The following is a 21,944-nucleotide window of genomic DNA, read 5'->3' on the forward strand; positions in this document are numbered from 1 at the left end:
CTCCGCGCTACCGCTACTGTTACAATCCGTGGTGACAGATAGTTTTAAACTGTGGGTACAGATTGTCAATTTACATCCATGTGGACAGATTGGTAAACTGTGCCTAGTTTTGTAAAACTGTGCACACGGTAGTTTATTTTTCTTCTGTAATGAATCTTGGCTGTCCATCTAGTGAAAAATGTTGGTACTGCGGCCAAATAAAATCTTACTGAAAGCTCATTTTTTGAGATATCAACCTAAAATTTGGAACACAACTTCTTCAGATTTTTGGCTTACATTTTCTGGCAGTTTTAGAGTAAAATATATTTTGTAATATATATATTTTATATAAAATATAAATAATGATATTTTTACATTGTTCATTTTCATAAACTCAAACTTGTATAACTTTTTTTCTGTTTCACTTTCATAACTTCATAATACTTCATTTCAACATTAATCTGGCAAATGTCTTCTTTAAAACAAGACCAACCATAGGTCTATATTCGAAAGCATTCTTGAATTACAACCATTTAAGTTTGAATAGTGATTTTCATGTCTATGCGATAAAAGGGGGAGTGACAGTTAAAGGGTTAAACAATATTAAACTATAATATCTATATCTATAATATCTAAAATATAATTTATATATAAAAACTCTCCTACAGTCCAGTCACCATCAGTCGCGACAGTCGCGACTCGCACGTATTTTCATTTAAACGTCACTCACTGACGTTTTCCTAACCAGAAAAAAAACCGATTGCCCTGCTCTGCCTCTGATTGGCTAGTACTTATTGCCATCTGGGTCAGAGCCAATTAGAAGCAGGATGTGGGTGGGGAAAAAACTCTGTGTATAGGGAAAGGGGAGAGACAGAGGGAACAGGCAAGACAAACTCCTACGTTTAAATAACATATAGAAAATATCTGCTTGACAACGAGCTGAGAACAAGCCCAAATAAGCAACTACACTTTAGAAACAAGCCCAAAAAAAAACGCGACCCGCGACTACCAATATTTGTAAGCGACTTTACAGAAAAACAAGCCCAAAGTCGCTTATAATAAGCGGACTTGGCAACACTGATTCCAGGTCCAATCAATGAGCCGGGCTGGGCGGGGCCGGGGTAGCTTGCAGGGCGGGGCGTGTTCGGTACGCCATGAGAGTATCGCCATTCGAATCGTGGGTTCTGTTCGCGGTTCTTCGGTTTGGTTCGAATATCGTTACACCCCTAATAAAAAGAAACATTAATTTTCTGAATAAAATACATTTCATAGGACAATATTATTCTTAAACATTTTAATAAATGATTAATGTTAAAAATAAGTTGTTAATCTAATTCATTATTAATTATCAAATTTAATTGATTAGACATGTTTTATTGAAATTTTAATAAACAAACAAATTATTTCAAGTTTGTTATAATAAAAGCATTTGTTCAACCAAAAAAAAATCCTGTTTTCATTAATTTAACTGTCATTTTAACTGATGATAATAATAATAATACCCATAATTTAATATTACAGTTTATTTATTTAACAATTGATTAATACTGTAAACCGTGATATTTTCTGAGACGTTACCATACTGTGAAAATCTTATACCATTACAACCCTACACGGGAGGGTCCCCCACCCCACCCCCGCTGTTAAAAAAGTAACTCAGTAACTTTTACTCCGAGTCAATTTTAAATGAGCTACTTTTTACTTTTACTTGAGTAGATTTTTAGACCGGTACTTTTACTTGTACTTAAGTAAAATTTCATTGAAGTAGTAGTACTTTTACTTGAGTAGAATATTTTATTACTCTTTCCACCTCTGGGATTTGATATTAGCTGCGAATTCAGAGCATTAACTTAAGTTGTGTCAGTGTAACGTTATCGATAGCTAGCCTAGTCTAACCGTAAACTAGTTGGCTAACGTTACTGCCTGCCATACAAAGTCAATAAGCCATAGTAGGTTAAATGTACAAGTAACTAGCTTTTCTTTTAGCTCATAAATTACTCTTTACAAGTTCCTTATTTAAAATATAATAATGAGCAGTGTAACTACAGTATTTCAATGATTTTACTAAAGTAATGTACATAAGTAAATAAGTACATTTGATTTGATTACTTTTTTACATTTCTGACAAATATTAACCATTTTCAAATAAACGGGGTAGTGTTAACCTTATTCAGCACTGAAATCTGTCAAACTTCTTTCAAAGTCCTTCATCACATATTAATATTAAAATAACTTAATTTCAGAGCACCACAAAGTCAGACCTCAGCACCTTTATGTACCTTTAATGTGAGATCGTTCTTAGGTCACATACCAATTTAAAATCATAACATAAAAACTGCAATTGGTACTGTTTTTAAAATCATGTGTAGTAGGCCTAAGTGTACAGTAAGTGTGTGTGTAAACATGCTTTAATGAAGTAGACTTCAAAAGCTTTTGAATTTGAGCTTACAGTTCTTTCATCAACCTGTCTTTTACATAAACTTACAAAATAGATACTTTAACTTAGTCCTCAGATAGAGGAGGGTTGCTGCTAGCTCCGTTAAGGTATTTCTGTCCCTCCCAAACTGCATTGAAATAGTTTGTTTAGCAGCCAGAATTTAACATTTTTCAGGGGGAGAAACCCTCTGACCCCTCCTAACATGATCCATATCACCCGTCAGAAAACAACAACGTCTCAGATTGTGCCCCCCCAGAAGTTTGGCTTGCATGATGCCCCTGGTGGGACGTGGAGACGCTGACTCTGAATGGCATTAGATATTATTTACACAGACTGTTAATGCAGAGGAGCCATGGATGCATTTACACTGCAATTACAGTTGCGTAAATAATGTTATGAGATTCATTTTTTAATATAATATTTTGAATATTGAAATATGAAATGATAGAGTAGATGAAATTATACTTTTAAGTATGAAACTAAAACAGCCAGTAGGTGGTGCCAAGCCACCGTCCTAACGAGTGAGTTCAATAATTAATTCAGACGATTCGTTCAAATAGGCTACTGATTCGTTCAGTAAGAAAACACCACGTGTTGCTCAGAGGCGCAGCGGTTCTGTTGCGTTTGGAACTTTTTTCTTTTTCTGAAGAAACAGCAAAAAAGAAAGAAAAAGTATTTTTCAACACTCTTCTCGTGTGCTAGTATATCATATTATGTTATATAATAACATTTTCACATACATAGGCTTTTTTACACCATTTTTAATTGGGGCATTTATTTATTAATTTTGTTGTTTTCGAGGTGGCAGAAGAAAGTTTTTCTTTTGAGAAATAAACCAATTTACATACAAAATAGGCACTGAACAAACAATAAGCTATTAACAAAATTGTAAATTTTTACAATTCTCAAAATGTAGTTGCAAATTACAATAAATAACAGCAATGAAGTCTCAAATCAAATTTACAACCATGAAAGGCAAGGAAGAGGTAAAATAAATAAATGAATTAAAAATATTATAATTGTAATGTTGTAATAATATAATGTTGTTCTTTCAATTATTTCAATTATAATATTTTAATTCATTTATTTATAGCCTTATTTACCTCTTTATGGAAAAGTATGTTGCTGTCAACATTGTTTTTGGAAGATAGGCTACATTTAAAAATGCAGATAGCTTCTGTGCACAGATCTACAATGCATGTCATAAAATGTAGTTAATAGTGGATAATTTGACGCGCTTCCTGTCAAAGTGTCTGTTATCTACGGATTCTGTTCATGTGTGCCCAGACATTTTAGAAATCCCGACCTTTACGGCCATCAAACCTATATAGCCACATACAGTTAGGGCATATTAAAGGACATAAACCGTGTTATAAGATTTTGGCCATATTGCCCATCTCTAAGTCATTTATTTCCTGCGTGACCTGTAAAGTCACGTCCACAAACCTCTTGCGTATTGTTTGGTCACACAGCAAGGTGTCACTGTGGCCTCAATGCTTCAGCACTGCCACTCTGAGATCGATTGCTATGTCTTAGGTAAAACACGCCCCCCTCATTAGCATACAGAGCAATAAATGTATAAATAAATAAAATGTATAAATAATAAATGTAGACCAATACATATATACATAAATAAATGTGAAAATAAATCAAATTGAAAATAAATAAATGTATAGATAAATGAAAAAATAAATAAATGTGGGAAAATATATAATCATACATAAATATGGAAATTAAAGGATAAATAGTTATTTATTTATTTTTACATTTATTAGTTTATTTATTCATTTATTTTTAATTTCTGCAGGTTTGGTTTGCATATGGTATGTGTAACATTAGCAACACATTACTAGGTGTTTAATAAAGTAGTCAAGCAAAAGGCTAATCATATTAATTACTGTTATACTGTATCGTTGTAGAGAGCGATACATAAAATGTATTACCATTCTCATAGATCGACTTGTATATGAACCTGTATAATTCGAGACACCCCTCGCTGCAGACTGTAGTGCGGTGACGTCACGTATGTACGTCACGTATGTGTTACCACGCATGCGCAAGGTATGATGTATTGTCGTTTATAATACGCATGTGCAGTTCATTTCAATCACTTCCGCCGATGGATTCGATGGCAGTCAATAAGCATTATTTATGCTGTTTTAACAATTGTGCTTTCGTGTTAACGGCTTTTAATTGTAAGAGATGCCATAGAGTGCGTTATACGTAGTTGATTGTAGCATGCATTGTAGGGCTGCACGATTTGGGGAAAATGTCATATTGCGATTATTGAGGTCAATAATGCGATTGCGATATGCGATTGCGATATAATAAACAAATGGTTTCATTAGTCAACTAGCTTGGTTCTAAAGCAAAATGCACACACAGATTAGTGATAATTCTGTGTATTAATGTGTATTTCTCAACTAAACAACTAAATGATTGATAATACCTATAATGATCAATAAACCATAGATGTCTGGATAAAAATGGTCAAACAGTCTGCGCTGCATAAATTATAAATTATATATAGACTAATCCTTATTAAAGCTACAAAAGTTATTTAGTCATGAGCACTGAGTCATTTTCTCTGTTCCCTTTGTTCTTTGATAAACTTTACTGACAGAAAGCTTGCTGTTGGCCCTTTAAGAGCAGCCACTGTTGACAGAGCCGCGGATCTCACACGCGCCTCATTCTCTCAACTCTTCACGTCCATCATAAGACTGCTCTTATGTTATGAAAATACTCAACAAAACGCCATTATGGCATAATTGTTTGTGTTATTGTTCGTTCAAGCTTGAAAGAGAACTGTATTCTGGCGCACGGTCTGTGCATGCGCATGAATCTTGCGCACGTCTTTCTGTGAGTCACAGTCAGGACATTCACAGGCAGCGCGCTCTCTTTTGACTTGCCGTGAAAGAATGGTTTAAAGGCATTCGCACGAATAAGAGCGGGATAATGTAACACTAGCCAAAGGATGACAAAAAATAAGAGATGCTGAGTTAATTGCATTAACAGCCCTAATTTGTTTATTTCATATAAAATCGCGGCATTTTGCGTTTTATAATCGCATAGGCTTGACATCGCGATTACGATTGCGATATGATTAATCGTGCAGCACTAATGCATTGCAAAAGAAATGTTGTACCTCAGTATTTTAGATCACATTGTAAAAGTTACATTCCTGAAGGTAGTGTATGTACTGCAAGTTATGTTAAATAAATTTGTGGTAAAATGAATTAAAAAGTAATGGAGTTGAACATTGTATTTTGCTAAAATAAAACTCATTGTGATTCTCCTTAGTTTTTTTATCATTTAGAGAGCATATTAATGTATTGTGTTCCTTCAATTTATTCAAGAAATTTTCTTTACTCTTAAAAAGGTGTTAAAGGAAATCTTAAATTGACCTTCATGTGAATGGCAGAAACCCTGTAAACGTCAGATATAGAATAAAGCAAACTTTTACTTGATTGTTGATGTTCTTTTCTAGATGCATGTTAGTGTCCTTAAAAAAGGTGAAAGCGTTCAAATAAATCAATGCAGCTCATGTTGTGATAAATATCACTGTCCATTCTTTGAGACCTGCTGGGTCTACAAACCAAGAGAGTTTTACAGTGTTGTCACTGCTGTCTGTGCAATCTATCCATCTATCTGTCTGTCTGTCTATCCATCTATCGCTATCTGCCTCTCTCTCATGTCTATCTGTGCCTGATAGACTGTATTGCCTTCAAAACTTTCAGCTTGAAAACTACTTTGAACTTCAAACTGAAAACCTTCAAACTTCAAAACTATTTCAAACTTTTTTCTTGACAAACATTTTTTTTAACTAGTTTATGTTGTTCATAAACAAAGTCTCTTAGGTACTTTACAGACAAAGCCAATAACACTCAAACATATACTTGTCTAACATATTTGAAATATTTAAACAAATTCCTTGTATGACTCTGTACTATGTTATCGCCTTTCTTCAAAATGATTCAAGAGTTTCGGGTGCCGTACTCGTTGACTCTGTGCTTGCACTGCAAAATACAAGGATGCCCACCTGGGTGTGTGGTGATGGTAGAAGCGGAGTCCTGCGTGGATTTTATGTGTGTGTGTGTGTGTGTGTGTGTGTGTGTGTGTGTGTGTGTGTGTGTGTGTGTGTGTGTGTGTGTGTGTGTGTGTGTGTTGATGTACAGATATGTATGTGATTATCTGTATGCGTACATATTTCTTTTACACAATTATCATCTTTGTTTTGAAATAAAGTTTATCACTGTTATGAGTTTGTTTTTTTCATTTGGCATGCATAATATGGGATACAGAGATTGACAATGTACTGTATGCAGTTGGCTTAACTTCAAACTACTTTATTGGAATAAATGTTTTATAATAGCCTATATATAATGGGCACAAATTAACAATTATTAACTATCACAGAGGAATGATTAAAATAAGAAATATATAAGGTGCCATTAATGTTTACAGTAATTTTGTAATTTACACAGTGAAGTCCAACAGAATGTGAAAAACTTTAAATAAAATACTACACAGATATTACACAATATGTACTCTGAAATTCCTTATAAGTTTACCTTAGATTAGCCATAGTTAAAACTATGGATGTGCGCTGTATTCCTTTTTGCTGCTTTCATTATTACTTTAGAGTTTTTTTAATACATTAACATTTTTTTAAAAATATGTTAAAATTGCGCATGCGCTTTAAAGATGCGTGATGTCACCACATAACATGCATGCGCTGTCACTGCGATATGGCGCATGCGTGGTAACACACGTGACGTACATACGTGATGTCACCCCGCTACAGTCTGCAGCGAGAAGTAGGCCTACTTGTATAATTCACTCTTCCATCACTTCTTCTAAATCAGTTTCTGGTACAAATATATATGACTGAATTAAACCAGTATTTCCACTTTCGGCAGCTTGTTTACAGCTTTTACTACAGTAAAGTTGACCGAGTGGATCAGCTATTCTGAGCTGGTGTGAGTGAGTGGAGGCTGGCTAATTTGCATATTCATGTGGTTTCGTATACTAAATGAACCAAGTGTGTAGAGTTACGTTCAAGCTATTTTAAGGCATGAGCTTTTTTTCACAGGAAAAAAACTTTTAAATATTTAATTTTGATGATCAAATATTAGTTTTAAGGGATAAAATGATTGACTACAGGGGACTTTAAGAAATGACTCCATCTAAAGACTACAGAGACAACAGCACTGTGGATCTAGTTGAGTACTGATTCACTGTTGGGATGATGCAGCTGTGTTGTCCCTGCACCTACTGTAGATGCCACTTTAGATCAGCCAGGTGAATATTTCAAGTGCACCTCATTCATCCATAATCGCACACAATCACAAACAAAACCACATCAACATAAATAGTAGAGGTCAGGAAACAGCAGTGAGGATTTAGTACCTTCTGTGCTTCTAAACACAGATTAATTTGTGGGCAATATGTGCAGTACACACAGAACTGACAAGAGGTATCTCTGCAACTGATCTAGAATGGTGCAGCAAGAGTGCTCTTTAATGAGCCGAAGAGAGCACACGTCACATCTCTCCTCATAAACTTGTACTGGTTGCCAATTGCTGATCGCTTAAAATTTAAGGCACTGATGTTTGCCTACAGAACAACCACTGGCATTGCAGCCCTATACCTAAACTCAATACTTCAGACCTGTGTGCCCTCCAGAAGCCTGAGTTCTACAGTGGCTCAACCTTAAGTTTATCAAGCGACGAGAATACTTTTTGTGCGCAAAAACAAAAATAACGACTTTATTCAACTATTCATTTTCTTCTGTGTGGGCCTCTGACGTGAGCTCCCGAGAGCGTCATTTTTGGGTGAATTAACCATTAACGCTCCTGACCAGAGCAAGAGAGAGGAAAACAGATAAGGACAGAGAAAGAGAACAACAAAGAGTGTTTTCCAGGAGGAGAACAGCATGACCCCCATGTGAGAGGTGAGGGAATTATTGCTTCACTCGAAAAAAACTGCACTGTTTACAGCATTACCATGAAGCTGAGCCCATCTTTAACCATGCAGGGGCCCACCATACAGAAGCACACACATTCCATTAACCAGGGGGCCCAGGTAAAGGCTCCATTACACATCTACACACTCATCCTCACTGCACAAAAACATTCAAACAGGTCTCTCCATCACATGAACATACAATGTGTGACATGACAAGAACTCAAAGATCCATGCATGCTCGCACTTGCCTCTAAACATTGAAGGGTAGTTGACATGAAATATTTTTGGAAGGTGTAAAGGTTAGAGCTAATTTTACTTAACCCACAACCATCACTTAAAGGGAAAGTTCACCCAAAAATGATAATCCTGTCATCATTTATTCATCCTCAAGTCAATTTAAACATGAGTGACTTTCTTTCTTCTGTGGAACAAAATATTTTAAAGAATGTATAGGCAACCAAGCAAGGACAAGAGTAAAGTATAAAGAAAGTAGGGTATACCTGAACCACACACACACACTTAAAATATATGTTTATACACAGAAAAAAGTCATACAGGTTTGGAATGACATGAGGGTAATTTAAAAAAAATGACAGAATTTAAATGTTTCATCCCTTTAACTAATCCACAACCAAAAACAGACACTAAATAATATTCTTATAATAACTCATAAATAATAATAATAATAATTAAATTGTAATAAGGTTCCTTATTTGTAACTCGTTCTGGGTATTCCTATATTAATACATTTCATCAAAACAATTTTAAGCAGCATTTCGTTAAAATCTTCAGTCTTTAATTATTCAAATGATTATTATGCAGCTTTATGCTTTATATGAGTGTCACACCTGCTTCTACATTCATATACATTTCACTTAAAATCTCAATCTAAAAAAAGTCCATGGACAGCTATAAGTCAGCTACCCTTAAACTGTTACTTGCAAAGTCCAAATCATTTCCTGAACCACAACAAATAGAACCCAAACACACACTTCCAGCCCAAACAGCATGAGTCCAAGGCCACAAAATGATTAAAATATAAATAAAATCACTGCGTTTTAATTTAAACGTTTAAGCAAATAACTAAGTAGTGCAGAATTTACAACTTAAATTAAGTTCATTGCATGCAACTTTTAAACCACTTTGAAAAATATGACAAGAGGAAGGAAACTACTGTCAGTCACAACATCTGAAAACATTTGTACAGTGTAATTAAATCTGAGGAGCTCTTACGTATTTCTCACACGAGTGCAAATGGATTCAAGTAATTTAATAAAAGTTTCAATAGCCCAACATAAAGCGACATTGTCTTAGACAGCTGCAGGAGACACTGGTTTCAGCGCAATAAACAGTGACCCATTTGACTGCATTCCAAGATTTCAGATCAATCCGGAACCACGGCAGTCAAACCAGCAAACTTCACAGACAAAATATTAGAAAGTTTTCAGGAACATAATCCCATTATCCAAAAACTGAACGTGTTTAATTGTGCACTCATTCAGTCGATCGAACCAGGGATAAAAAGATTAAGGTAAGAAAACGCTCGCGGTAACATCAGTGATTCGACCTTGTGATTGCGTTTCCACGCCATCCTCACACATCAATTTCTCAATAGTCACTTAGGTTGTCTACTGTACGAGTCCCAATTAGTTTCCCCATAGGCTGTAGAAAAAGCGCAGAATCCAATGGAAGCCAACAAGCTTATTAAACGGGTTAAAAAGAGCTCCACCGACTTAACAGCTATAGCCTACTTTCTCATTTGTATTTTAACTAATAGCTACGTAATATCTTACCGTGCGTTAAGGACTACACAGACAGGTCCACGCTTCACTTTTGCCCTCGTCCGCGTCTCTCATCAAGCCACGAGTGAGCTCGCCTTCACCATAAACAACTCACAAAGAACAACTGTGAAGTCGGTCACATGTGAAAATATGCATAAAACACGCTAACTGAAGAATCCCAAAATAGAGCGGAACAGAAGAGCGAGCGACTCGGCGTTTGGGCTACGTTTTTTCGTTACCGGGTCCACATTCTCCGCGCACGAGCGCCTGTAAACAGCGCTGAGCTGAGGCGAAGTACGAAAGTAGGTCAGACGGGAGCTCAATACTCAACCAACGACATCACTAACCGCCCGCAGACTCACACACTCACTCCAGAGAAAAGACACACAATTTCAAGGACGGCATCGAACATAAACACTCGGGAATAATCATTTTTAAATCATTTTTCACATACTCTTTGGACCCTATATATATGTTTGGTGAATGTCATGCTGCTGTCAGCCTGTGTGTCTAAACCGAGGGTCACCTTTCACATATACACATTGGATTCAATAGAGTTGCTTTTTAGTTAAATAGATTAAACAAGTAATTTCCTGCAAGATGATACTCCTCTTTGTAAATACAATTATTAGCTATTATTATGTATTATTATTACATTAATAATATTTGATTTATACATTTATATAGTGCCTTTCTAAAACTTCAAGGTTGGTTGCTTTACAAGACCACGAAGAGCAAGTATTTTAAAAAGAATATGGAATGAAACAGACAAGTAATGCATTTTAAACAGGGTGCCATATAGGCTATGCTTGGTGTAGATTTTTTTTACTAGGTAGTTCAAAGAAAACAGAATCACAAATTAGACAGGAAAATAAATATATATGGTGCAGTATGTATGCAGATGTGTAGGCTACAGCACAATGCATATGTAAAAGTCAATGACAATTCAACAGTCATGGTGGTTGGTGGAACTGACTACAATATGTTCAGACTTAATAGGCAGGGTAATGCTCAAATTTACAAGAAGCTGAGCACGGCTACCTTTTGGAGGCACATGTGTAACTATTCTGCACTATTTTGGAGGTAGTTTCCTCATATATTCCACTGATGCGGCAAAGGGTGAAACTGGGTCTGTTGCAGAAGAGTCGGTGGAGCTGAAATAATGATGACAAAGTTTAATGATGTTTGTAGTAAAATAAAGTGACTTTTTAGAAATCTGCACTGAAACTGTACTGACAACAAATAAATGACTTTAGTAAAAAAAAAAAGGCATAAAACTGTCAACACAAACATGTTCACAAACACATCTTTTAGAAAGTGCATTTTAAATCCACTCAAACAGCTAAACCAGAAATAATGTGTGATGTTGGAAAGCACAGTCTCAGGACCAGTATTGGTTGCCATGGCAAAAACCAAATCTTCAATCAGACCCTCCGTCCAACATGGCTGCTGGGCAGATGAGCAGATACACCTTTCAAACACATCAGCAGTGTGCCTTTAAAGGCTCGGTGCATTTTTACTGAACTCACCAAATAGATTTAATTGCTCTGCATTATTCTAAACACTTTAATGGCTCTAGTTGCCATGATGTTCATGCAAAAATAGCTGCAAAACTCTCATAATTATTATAAAACCAAAAGTAATGAAGTCTAATTAAAGTCTGATGATAACTCCTTTAAGAGGGAGTCTTAGATTCATCATGCGATGAGTCATTGGGGATATAAAAAGGTCAACAAAGACTTTCTTTCTTTGCTCTTATTTGTTTCCTTGTTTTGTTTTTTCTCTTTATAATTTCTTAGATGTTTTGCTTTGTCACTGGGTTTTTTTTTAATGTCAGTGCTACTTTAGTTTGGAGCCAGACTGTGGCTCTGTAGCTTTAAAGAACTAGGAATATGGGTCAGTGGAACACCAGCACCAGTGCGAGGGAGTAAGAGAGAGAGAGAGAGAGAGGAGAGAGGAGAGAGGAGAGAGAGAGAGAGAGGAGAGAGGAGAGAGGAGAGAGAGAGAGAGAAAAGAAAGAAAGGGAAAGGGAAAGGGAGAGAATTTAAACAACATAGCAAACAACATTCACAAGTTCAAGAAATATTACAAGAACTTCCTCATTTGAATACAACTGCAGATATGCGTCTAGGGTGTGTGTGTGTCTGTGTGTCTATATACGTACTATATACAAATAAGCCTATATACGTTTCTGCGGCAAACCAATAAAAGGTCAAGTGGTTTGTTCATAAGGAATTGACAAGTCGGTATGATTGTTCCTTCGTCTTATGGTTTAGGAATTTTAAACGAGATTGATGATTATATCAAGCAACAGGTAATCACCCAAATGCACAAGTAGGCTATTGGTCAAATCTTGTTGTTTGTGACCTGCAGCATGGCTTGTTTACAAGTCACTGACACAAATTACAGTCAGATTCATTTCAGAAGTTAAATAATAACTCATTATAAACACCTGCTTCCTGATACCAGCCATCCCATCCTAAACGGCCCATCAGTACTCATAAATGTCAGAGATGCATCAGAAATGCTAAGGGACCGTTTTGTATTTATGGAAAGGGCCACCGGAGGAAAATAGGGGAGGGTCATGTCTTTTTATTCTTTGTTGAGGGGAGGGTCATTCAACTTTTTTTAGTCTAGGGGGAGGGTCACCCAACTTTTGTATTCATGAAAGCAGCAAAATTTCAAAGATGCTTGTTTGGTGAATATTTTTTCTATGTAGCTTTATGTAGCTCTCTCAGTCTCGGTCCCCCTATCAGATGGGTCTGACCCAACAAAAATCCAGTTTGGCGCTGTCTGACAGTACGCGCTCAGAAAAAGTACATCATGTACAGAACGCCAATGAAATGTTTACCCGGCATAGCTTTAAAGCACGAGCAAATAATGAACTTTTGTGAATGCGAATAAGTGCAGTGTCCTGTGAGTCTAACTCTACCGCGGCATTAACATGTGATATGAATGTACGTTGAGTGTATTGGGACTGAGGCGCCAGAACTGCAGGTGATAGAATGTGCGCTGTACGATACTACCATATTTTAGTTTCCATTCTTATTGTGTTTCCACAACAATGTTAGTGAGTAAATCTACTGAAATTGCCACCATAACAGTGGAGTGTGATGTGTTAGACGTAGGGGTACCACATTTCTAAATTACTATTAGAATTATTTTAATTAACATAATAAAATACGCAGACTTACACCAAAAAAATAGTTGAGGATAAATTCTTTAAAATTGGGCAATTCCAGCGTTATGGACGTGACATTTGCAGTCAAAACTTGAAATATAAATTATCAGAAAATTCATTTAATACTGAATCTGTTTATATATCCGTACCCCCTTAATAAAGGAGTCAAGACATTAGAAAAAGACAGATGAAGAAGGGTCGGCCTCCACAGAACATAAAATATTATTTTTTATTTTATTTTTCGTGTTCGCATTTATGAGGAAAAAAACAATGTTACGGACGTGACAGTTCTCCGTTACGGACATGACCGCTCTGAAAGCGACTTCAGAAAGCACATAGCCTTTCTTTAAAGTAAATTGTATCTTAATTTTAATTAATGTTTCATCAACCAATTGCCTGGATGTAATAAATAAGAAGTAAATATAGTAGAAAATAGATCATCATGACACGGAGTCGCCGGCGCGTGAACTGGACTCTCATAAATGAACCGAAACTCAGCGTATAATGTAGCCTACTTGCCTCAAAGACTTGAGAAATATATAGAAAGCTTGATGTCTACTTTTAAACAGAACATTTAAAAACGAAAAACCGAGTGCTCTCTGCTTATGTAATCCGTATGAAAATGCATTTCTCTCTTTTTTCTCTAAAAAATTATGATACGAACCGAATTGTAAAAAAAACAATGGCTATCTGAACATCTTTGCCAAGCGCAAAGTTGTCATGCCTTTTTCCAGAGGGGGGTCATGCCTTTTTTCACAATCATTTTGGAGGGTCGTAGAAAAATGTATTACTGGCGAAGGGAGGGTCAAGTCTTTTTTGACTACAGATCTCAAAACTTCTCCGGTGGCCCCTTAAATAAATAACGAACAGTCCCTAACATTTTTACAGGTTCAGTTTGTCATTCTATTGTAGTCTCTCTGTGGATCTTTCTCTCCCACTGTAAAAAAACATCTTAGGTTACGACTGTAACCATAGTTCGCTGAGAAGGGGAACTCAATACTGCTTCTAGATCGGCGCTATGGGGAACATCAGTGTGACCGGTGTCTGAAGCATGTGTATACACATGACAATTTCATTGGCCGACAACAGTCCATGACGTCACTACTGGAGCACCTGTGGGTATAAGAGGGCACCTGCAATAGATGTCATCAAGTTGTTTGTCTAAGGGAGACATGCAGGTGAGCCTGTGGTTAGATTGGCAAGACAATCTTCTGTTCGTGAACAGTTGTATTTCATTCCTTAATCTGACTATGCATCCGTGCATTTAATTGCCATTTGCTCGCGTGATAGTAATATATATCTTAGTAGTATTTTATGTGATATAATTGATTCTATAAACAACTAAAAAGATCATTTTCGGTTTTCTCCGGCTCCCTGCACCGGCGTAAAGCGGACCGGAAGTGTCCCAACCGCACACTCGCTGATCGGAAATCTAACATGGCGGCCACGTGCAACTAGCCTATTAAAGTGTTCTGTACAGCCGATCGACCTGCATATATTCTCATTGCATGTTCATAATTGTTTACACAGTACGTTCTTCTTGTTTATATCAAGCATTATTGTAATAGCCTTACATTAGGTATATGTATATTATTTGTTGATATTGTCGAGTATGCTAAGAAAAGTGCTTTGTCATTCTTGTAGCAATGTTCAAGGAAGAAGGAGGCGGGAACCGGCGAACAATCAAAGAAACTTTATTTAAAATAAAACAAACAAACCAAAATACCACCAGCAGCCCCTCGTGGACGACTGCTGATTAGGGCTGAACGATTATGGAAAATAATCTAATTGCGATTTTTTTAACCAATATTGCGATTGCGATTTAATATGCGATTACTTTAAGTTCTTTACCTTCTGTATTAGTCGACAAAGACAAGCAATAAATCATTGTACAGTAGGGATGGGAATCTTTAGGCAGCTCATGATCCGATCTAATTTTTTTCTTATTAATTAATCTTAATAACACTTAAAATATGTATATAATTACATGTGTAAATATACATACTTTAAATATATATATATATATATATATATATATATATATATATATATATATATATATACATACATAAACACATTTAATTAAACCAATTACATGTTAAGAATTTTAAATGGGCTATAAACTAATATAGCTTCAAAATATAAAAGCTAGTAAATAAAGAGGAACAAAAAAAAACATTACAAGCAATAAACAAAGAGTGCTTTCTTTATTTAAAAATAGGCTGTCTGAACGTTTTCCATTCAAGAGCTGGAGTGATTTTCCCCCTATACGATAAATTGCATTCACACTAATGAACATATCTCTTTTGAAATTTGAAATGTGGTTTGTCCTGTTGGTTTAAGATATAACTGACCGTGTTTACATTAATTTCGCGTCAAAAGCATTTTGAGATGCAAGTACATTTACCCAATGAGTCGCTCACAGCCGAATGCACGAGCACTCTTCACAAAGCGCGCGTATTTTAAAATGAAAGCAGCTTTCTCAGTGATTTTAATATTTTTAATATAAAAGCCAACTGCATTCCAAAAGACATAAATAATGCCTTTGTGGGGCATTTGTAAGGAAAATTCCGGCAGCCAAGACCGCGCACTGCAAGAGTAATGTAAGGTTTAGAAGTGGAGTTCATATTTCATATTGGAAAGTTGTAATGCTTAGAATTTAATATGGTTTATATTTGAGTTAATTTACTAGAAGTATATTTACAATGTTTAGTCAGTTAATTATTTACATATTTATGTGTTTACATATTTAATACAGTAGGGATGTTCTGCTGAATTTGCCTCTCTGATTCACTCACGTTTATCTCAGTCTAAGCTCTTGCTTCCGATTGGTTATTGGAGTCACGTGAAAGGCTGTTGAAGGAAGTGTTGTTGTTGTGACGGTGTTGAGTAAAATTGCCGCTTGAGAAAGTCTTCTGTCTCCATTCTGCTGTTTATTATCATAAAGAGTGATCTACCACCACATACCGAACCCTCACGTTACAGTAACATCAAAGCGGCAAAACCTGTGCAATGAAGCCCGCGACTGTCCTTGTAATTCGCTTAAACCCCGAACTTTATGAAAGCTTATTTTTCGGAAGGTTCGAGCGGTGTCGTGTGTGTGTGTGTGTGAGAGAGAGAGAGAGATAGAGAGAGAGAGAGATTAGAAGCAAGCAGAATACGGTTGTTTCTAAAGCACGCGCAGAGTCATCACGCATCTGTGTTTAAAAACTAAGGTCAGACTCGATTCTGAAATTCTCTGAATCGATCTAGAATTGTTGGAGAGAGAATAAATAACACAATATCACATACATAAAAAATAAACAGTTCTTTCCTGTATACCAGACCGCGTAGCGTGCCAAGTGTTGCGTGCGTAGCGTGCGTAGCGTGCCGTAGCGTGACTGCTTTTCTCTCGTGTGTCACGTGACCAGTGTAATCGCAGCTTTTGCGGTTACAAAATCGCATTTCATCATATCGCGATATTATCGCAAATGCAATTAATCATTCAGCCCTACTGCTGATGGCTACCGAAAATAAATATAACTGCCAGCAGCCCCTCGCGGACGACTGCTGGCTAAAGTAAAATACAGGCCTGTTCCTCTCTCGATCATCAACGTCATCGCTCCTCCTTAAATGCTTCCGCTCCTCCGTGAGAGATGCGAGACCGGTGTGCTACACAGGTGTTGCTCATTAGCAATCGCACCACCGGCCTCGCACCGTTCTCTCACGCCGCCTTCACACTGGCAGTTGAAATCAGCTGCCTAAAACGCAATACGCCCCCAGCGGACGTCGTACTACACCGTTGAAAAGCGTCGGAAGCGAGTAGTACAAAAATGTCGGAGATTTTTTTTAACAGATGCGTTACTTTAGCGTTCACACTACACGCGACACGATACCATTCATTTTCAATGGTGATCGGGCGACTTCCGGCGATACGCGCGGTCGTGACCGTTGGCTACCGGATGGGGCGTGTCTGGCGACGCGACAAAGTTGAGATCTGTTTAACTTTATGCAAATTAAGAGCGACTTTCGGAAACGACAACCAATAGGAGCGGAGCGCGCATTATCCTTCTCCACATCATTGGATGTCATTCATAAAGGCAAGCAGTAGTGGGAACGCCCACTAGCGACCTCATCCCACCCACCCACATGCAGCGACAAACTGTACGTTCACACCGCCGCCGGCGAGAGCGGCAAAATTCGCTCTCACCGCCCTGCCAGCGACGCCGTGGAAAGATTCGTGGACGCTCTGATGCTCTGACGTAGATCGAACGCGTGGTCTTTTTTACAACTGTATTTAAAGGGGCCACAAAGCAAACAAGCATGTCGATCGTTATTTTTGCAGAAAATTGATCGATGGAAAAAACTTAACAATTATAGTGTCATGTTTGCTAATGAAATAAACAAATTAAAAGCCATTTGTGTGGTGTGGCTTTGTGTTCATGGTTAAGTGCTATTATAATTTGCATTCCCGCTGAAAAACAAGCATTCTAGCGCGAAAATATTGCATATAAATACCAGTGTTGCGCAGATTATCAAATTCAAATGATCAACCTCCTCAATTTTGCTTGGGAACTAATGTGGTCGGAACCAAAGTTTACAGGACTGCGTTCTCTGGACTCCTCTCAAACGGAGCACTTCTATATTCCGATTGGTTGCCGCCGAACCGCGTCATTGCTTATTACCATAAAGTTGACCTGACTTCAACTCTCCTCGCCGCTCTCACCGTCCAAGACGCGCCGCGCCGCTCTCGCCTGAGCTCGCCGCCAGTGTTCTGACGATTCATGCTACCCATCGAGATGTGCTAGTTACTGGTTATGCGCATGTGCAGACTCATTTTTCTTCTGCTTACCACGCCCATAAATCTATGCATCCTTGCTGTTGACACTTGTAGGAAACTTTGACAGGTCAAAGATGAATATTTGATGATAATTTTTACTTTTCACAACGTTTTAAAAATAGAAACAGTACATATACTGTACTCTTAACTTCGAATTTTATTATAATTATATTTAATATAATAATGTCATTTTTACTTGTTATATCAAAAGTGATAATTGCTATATGAACTATAGTTCATTTAAAACATCAAAATATGCTCCCCATACACCTAATGAAATAACGATGTCATAATATTGTGAGATTTACACAATTATGGAAACAATAGCGAATGTATCAACATTCTCTGTGATCGATTCGCGCTTGGGTAGCATTTTTTTGAGAAGGCAGCACAAATCGACAGACTCTGCTATCGATTCGCGCTACGGTAGCATTTTTCGACAAGGCAGCACAAATCGTCAGAACACCGGCTCTCATTGACAATGAATGAATTCCGGCCACTTTGACGCTCTCGCCGGCGGCGGTGTGAACGCACAGAAAGTCGCTTGTAGTGTGAACGGGGCTTTACTGTTCTTGTAAATGAACATAAATTTAACATAGTAAATCTGCATCTAACTCAAGATAATACTATACTGTCAACTCACTGTCAAATATGCGTTTGAAACAAAACATGTTACGTTAATATTAATATTGCAGCCTTCGCTGCAAACTGTGCTTGCTGAAGATACATACATTCCATCAAAGTTAGGCAACACAAACCTGTTTCAAGACTTGAAACATGCAGAAACTAAGAAATTAATTCAGGTTTGTTTATCAGTACCATAGCAACGCTAACTTCCGCTGGAATTGTCGGATAGGAACCGTCCGTAGCCTTTCGCAAGAGTTAAATTTTTTGAACGCATCCGGATGACCAACGGACACGATTTTCTTCGCACCGCACTCGTTCGGACCCGTTTCGGACCCATTCGCATGCGGTCTGCGAATCTCCATAGGAATTGAATGACTTCCGGCCGTTTCGGAGCCGTATCGGAGCTGATTTCAACTGCCAGTGTGAAGGCGGCGTCACGTCCCTTGGCACCGCGTCAACACGCACTGTTTGTCAAAAACCACAGTAGCCAATGGAATTGCTGTATTGGAGACTATAGTTGCATATGTGACGCAATGGTACGTATGTCTCTGATTGGTATATACGTATACAAACATCAGAAGTCATGTTTATTCATGAAGGATGTCGTAATGGCACTCGTATGCAAACATCAGACGTTATAATTGTTCATGAGGGATAATGCATTGGTACGTTGTGTAATGTCAGCCTCATGTCCTGATTTGTCATGCCCTTTTAAGCTGTCCTACGCTTTTTCTCAGTATGAAACGCCATCAGGTACAAAAGTTAAGGCCATCTAGCGGCAATAATCATTAAATGCCATTTTATGTCATTTTTCCCACAAAAGGACAGCAGAGACACTTAATGCATGATATACCGGTATTATATGTTTTAACTGTTCATTGCATGCTACATAGCTATTGGAAGGTTTTTGTATTTAAGTGAAATAATGTGAAAAATATGTTTATTTACTATTAAAATGATTGATTAAATCCAGCAATTTAGGTAAATAAACTGTATTAATATAGGTAAATAAACTGTATTAATATAATGATATCTATATTTTTAAACATAATTCATTGATATAAGAGTTCTGGGGGGAAAACAAAGGTTAAATATTAACCCTCTACAGCACAGCATCGCCCTCATGCAACGGGAAGTTTTCTTAAGCTCTACATTATGTTCAGTACATTTTTCTTTAAATGATTGCAACCAATTAGAATGTTTGAAAAAGTACAATAAGGTTTGGGAGTCACTATCAAGCACCATTTGAAGGTGGGACGCTCACCCCACACCAGAACGCCTACCCCACACACCAGCTTACTGATGGCTCGCAGTCTCCGCTCTACTTCATCCCACAGGTGTTCTATCGGGTGGAGGTCAGGAAAGGTGCGTTAAAAGTGTTACCTTCATCTCAGGGGCATGACACTCTGTGACATTTCCTAAATAATCTATCTAAACATGCACACACACAAAAAAACTGGGCTTGATTTGGTTGTTCTAAAGGTGTGTAAATGTCAAAATGACCCCACATTGACAATAAATGGGAAAATGAAAAAAATGACCTTTTTTCATTTTGTTTGTCAAAAAAATAAAAGTAAATTCATTATAAATCTGAAAATTTCTACATATAAACCAAGGACTGGTCCTAGAGCATAAATAAAAGTGGAACGAACTTTCCATCTCATACACACAGACACACACACACACAGAGAGAAAGAGAGGGAAAATGTGACTTGTAATGTTTCTGCAAATGTATGTATAATAATTTGCAAAAGCAGATAATGCAAAATATATCAGACAACGACAACAAATTCTAACTTTGACAAAAATAGATTTTTTAAATGTATTTTAGAATGTTTAAATATATATTCACAAAATATATATCATAAAGTTGTGAGAAGTTGAAGCATCAAGAAAAATAAAGTAAAAAAGTCCTATATGGACCTCTATTGGAAATATGTGTCGTTAGCACTTTCTCACTTTAATTATAATTTCTAAAGTTTTTCCACAAACCAGCAGATGTCAGTATTCTATACCTAACACATTGAGCAATGTCCAAAAACAATTTAGATTTAATTAAGATCGTAATTTAAGTGAATTTTTCTTTAAAAAATATTTTTTCATGAGCCAATTTATGGCAATTACTAAGTAATTGTGCAGTAAATAGGTAAACAACTTCCACATTTCCACAAAAACACAGCATAAATGTATAGTTGAGAAGTAAATAAAAAAAGTTATATTTAGTTTTCCATATTAAAAAAAATTTCCTTATGCAATCGCTTTTTAAAAGTTTGAGGTCTATTAGACCCCAAACAGCCTAAACGTTATCCTTTTGAACACCGATTAAGTTAAATATAATGTAGTAATTTTATTATAGCACTCATCATCCTGCAGCAGCCAAAATGATGTTCCTGGAAACAATACAGACAGAACAGCAGAAACAAACTATACAACCAACTTAACACAAAATTACAAAACATTATTAGGCTATGTGAAAGTGAATACATTTATGTGTGTGTGTGTGTGTGTGTGTGTGTGTGTGTGTGTGTGTGTGTGTGTGTGTGTGTGTGTGTGTGTGTGTGTGTGTGTGTGTTTAGTTATAAATATGTGGTGTGTAAGTTAGCCTATAATACTTTTGGAAATTATAACTTAAAACAAAAACAAATAATAACCCATATACATTATAATAATTGTATAATATGGATAATTAGCACTTAACTTGTAACATTACTTTACTCTAGCACAGTAGTCAGTAAAGCAATGCCACAATAAAGGATTAATATTAGGTAAGTTGCATATAAAGGTAAGTCTGCTTTTTTAAAATATTACACTTCAATACGTACAGAATGTGCGTGTTAAGAAACATGTTCAAATTGGACGTCTTAACGTGGTAAAACTGTGCTTCTTTACACGCACTAAAGTAACGCGACGAAAACTGACGCCTTAACACGACCAAAATTAGCGTGTCTATGCGACGTAAAAAATTGCCGCGTTAACGCGGACAAACAGTGCGTGTTGACGCGATCAAATTTCACGCGTTTCGTTTAAAGACTATTGACCCCGATCGCGTTCATACCCCAGTCTGAAAATCTTAAGTTTTCTATCGCTAGTTTGATGTTCACCGACAGCCGATTAATGATCGTTGCGATCAAATTTTGCGACGAAATTCTAGCA

General features: G+C 36.8%; 1 protein-coding gene across 6 annotated transcripts in view; it reads right to left on the reverse strand.

The window, feature by feature from the left end:
• The window catches only part of npas2 (neuronal PAS domain protein 2), a 74,822-nt gene that overhangs the window by 33,709 nt on the left and 19,169 nt on the right, over window positions 1-21,944 (reverse strand). For 3 of the 6 annotated variants that reach the window (XM_077241210.1, XM_077241208.1, XM_077241207.1), the window contains exon 1: window positions 10,177-10,460. The exons of the other annotated variants lie outside the window; for them this stretch is intronic. The gene's annotated coding sequence lies outside the window, so the exon portion shown is untranslated. Of the gene's footprint in view, window positions 1-10,176; window positions 10,461-21,944 lie in introns of those variants that run through there. 6 annotated transcript variants of the gene reach the window in all.

This window comes from Siphateles boraxobius, unplaced genomic scaffold, assembly GCF_051911475.1.
Source record: "Siphateles boraxobius isolate OS27281-9 unplaced genomic scaffold, OSU_SipBor_1 24, whole genome shotgun sequence".
NCBI classification, from domain to species: domain Eukaryota; kingdom Metazoa; phylum Chordata; class Actinopteri; order Cypriniformes; family Leuciscidae; genus Siphateles; species Siphateles boraxobius.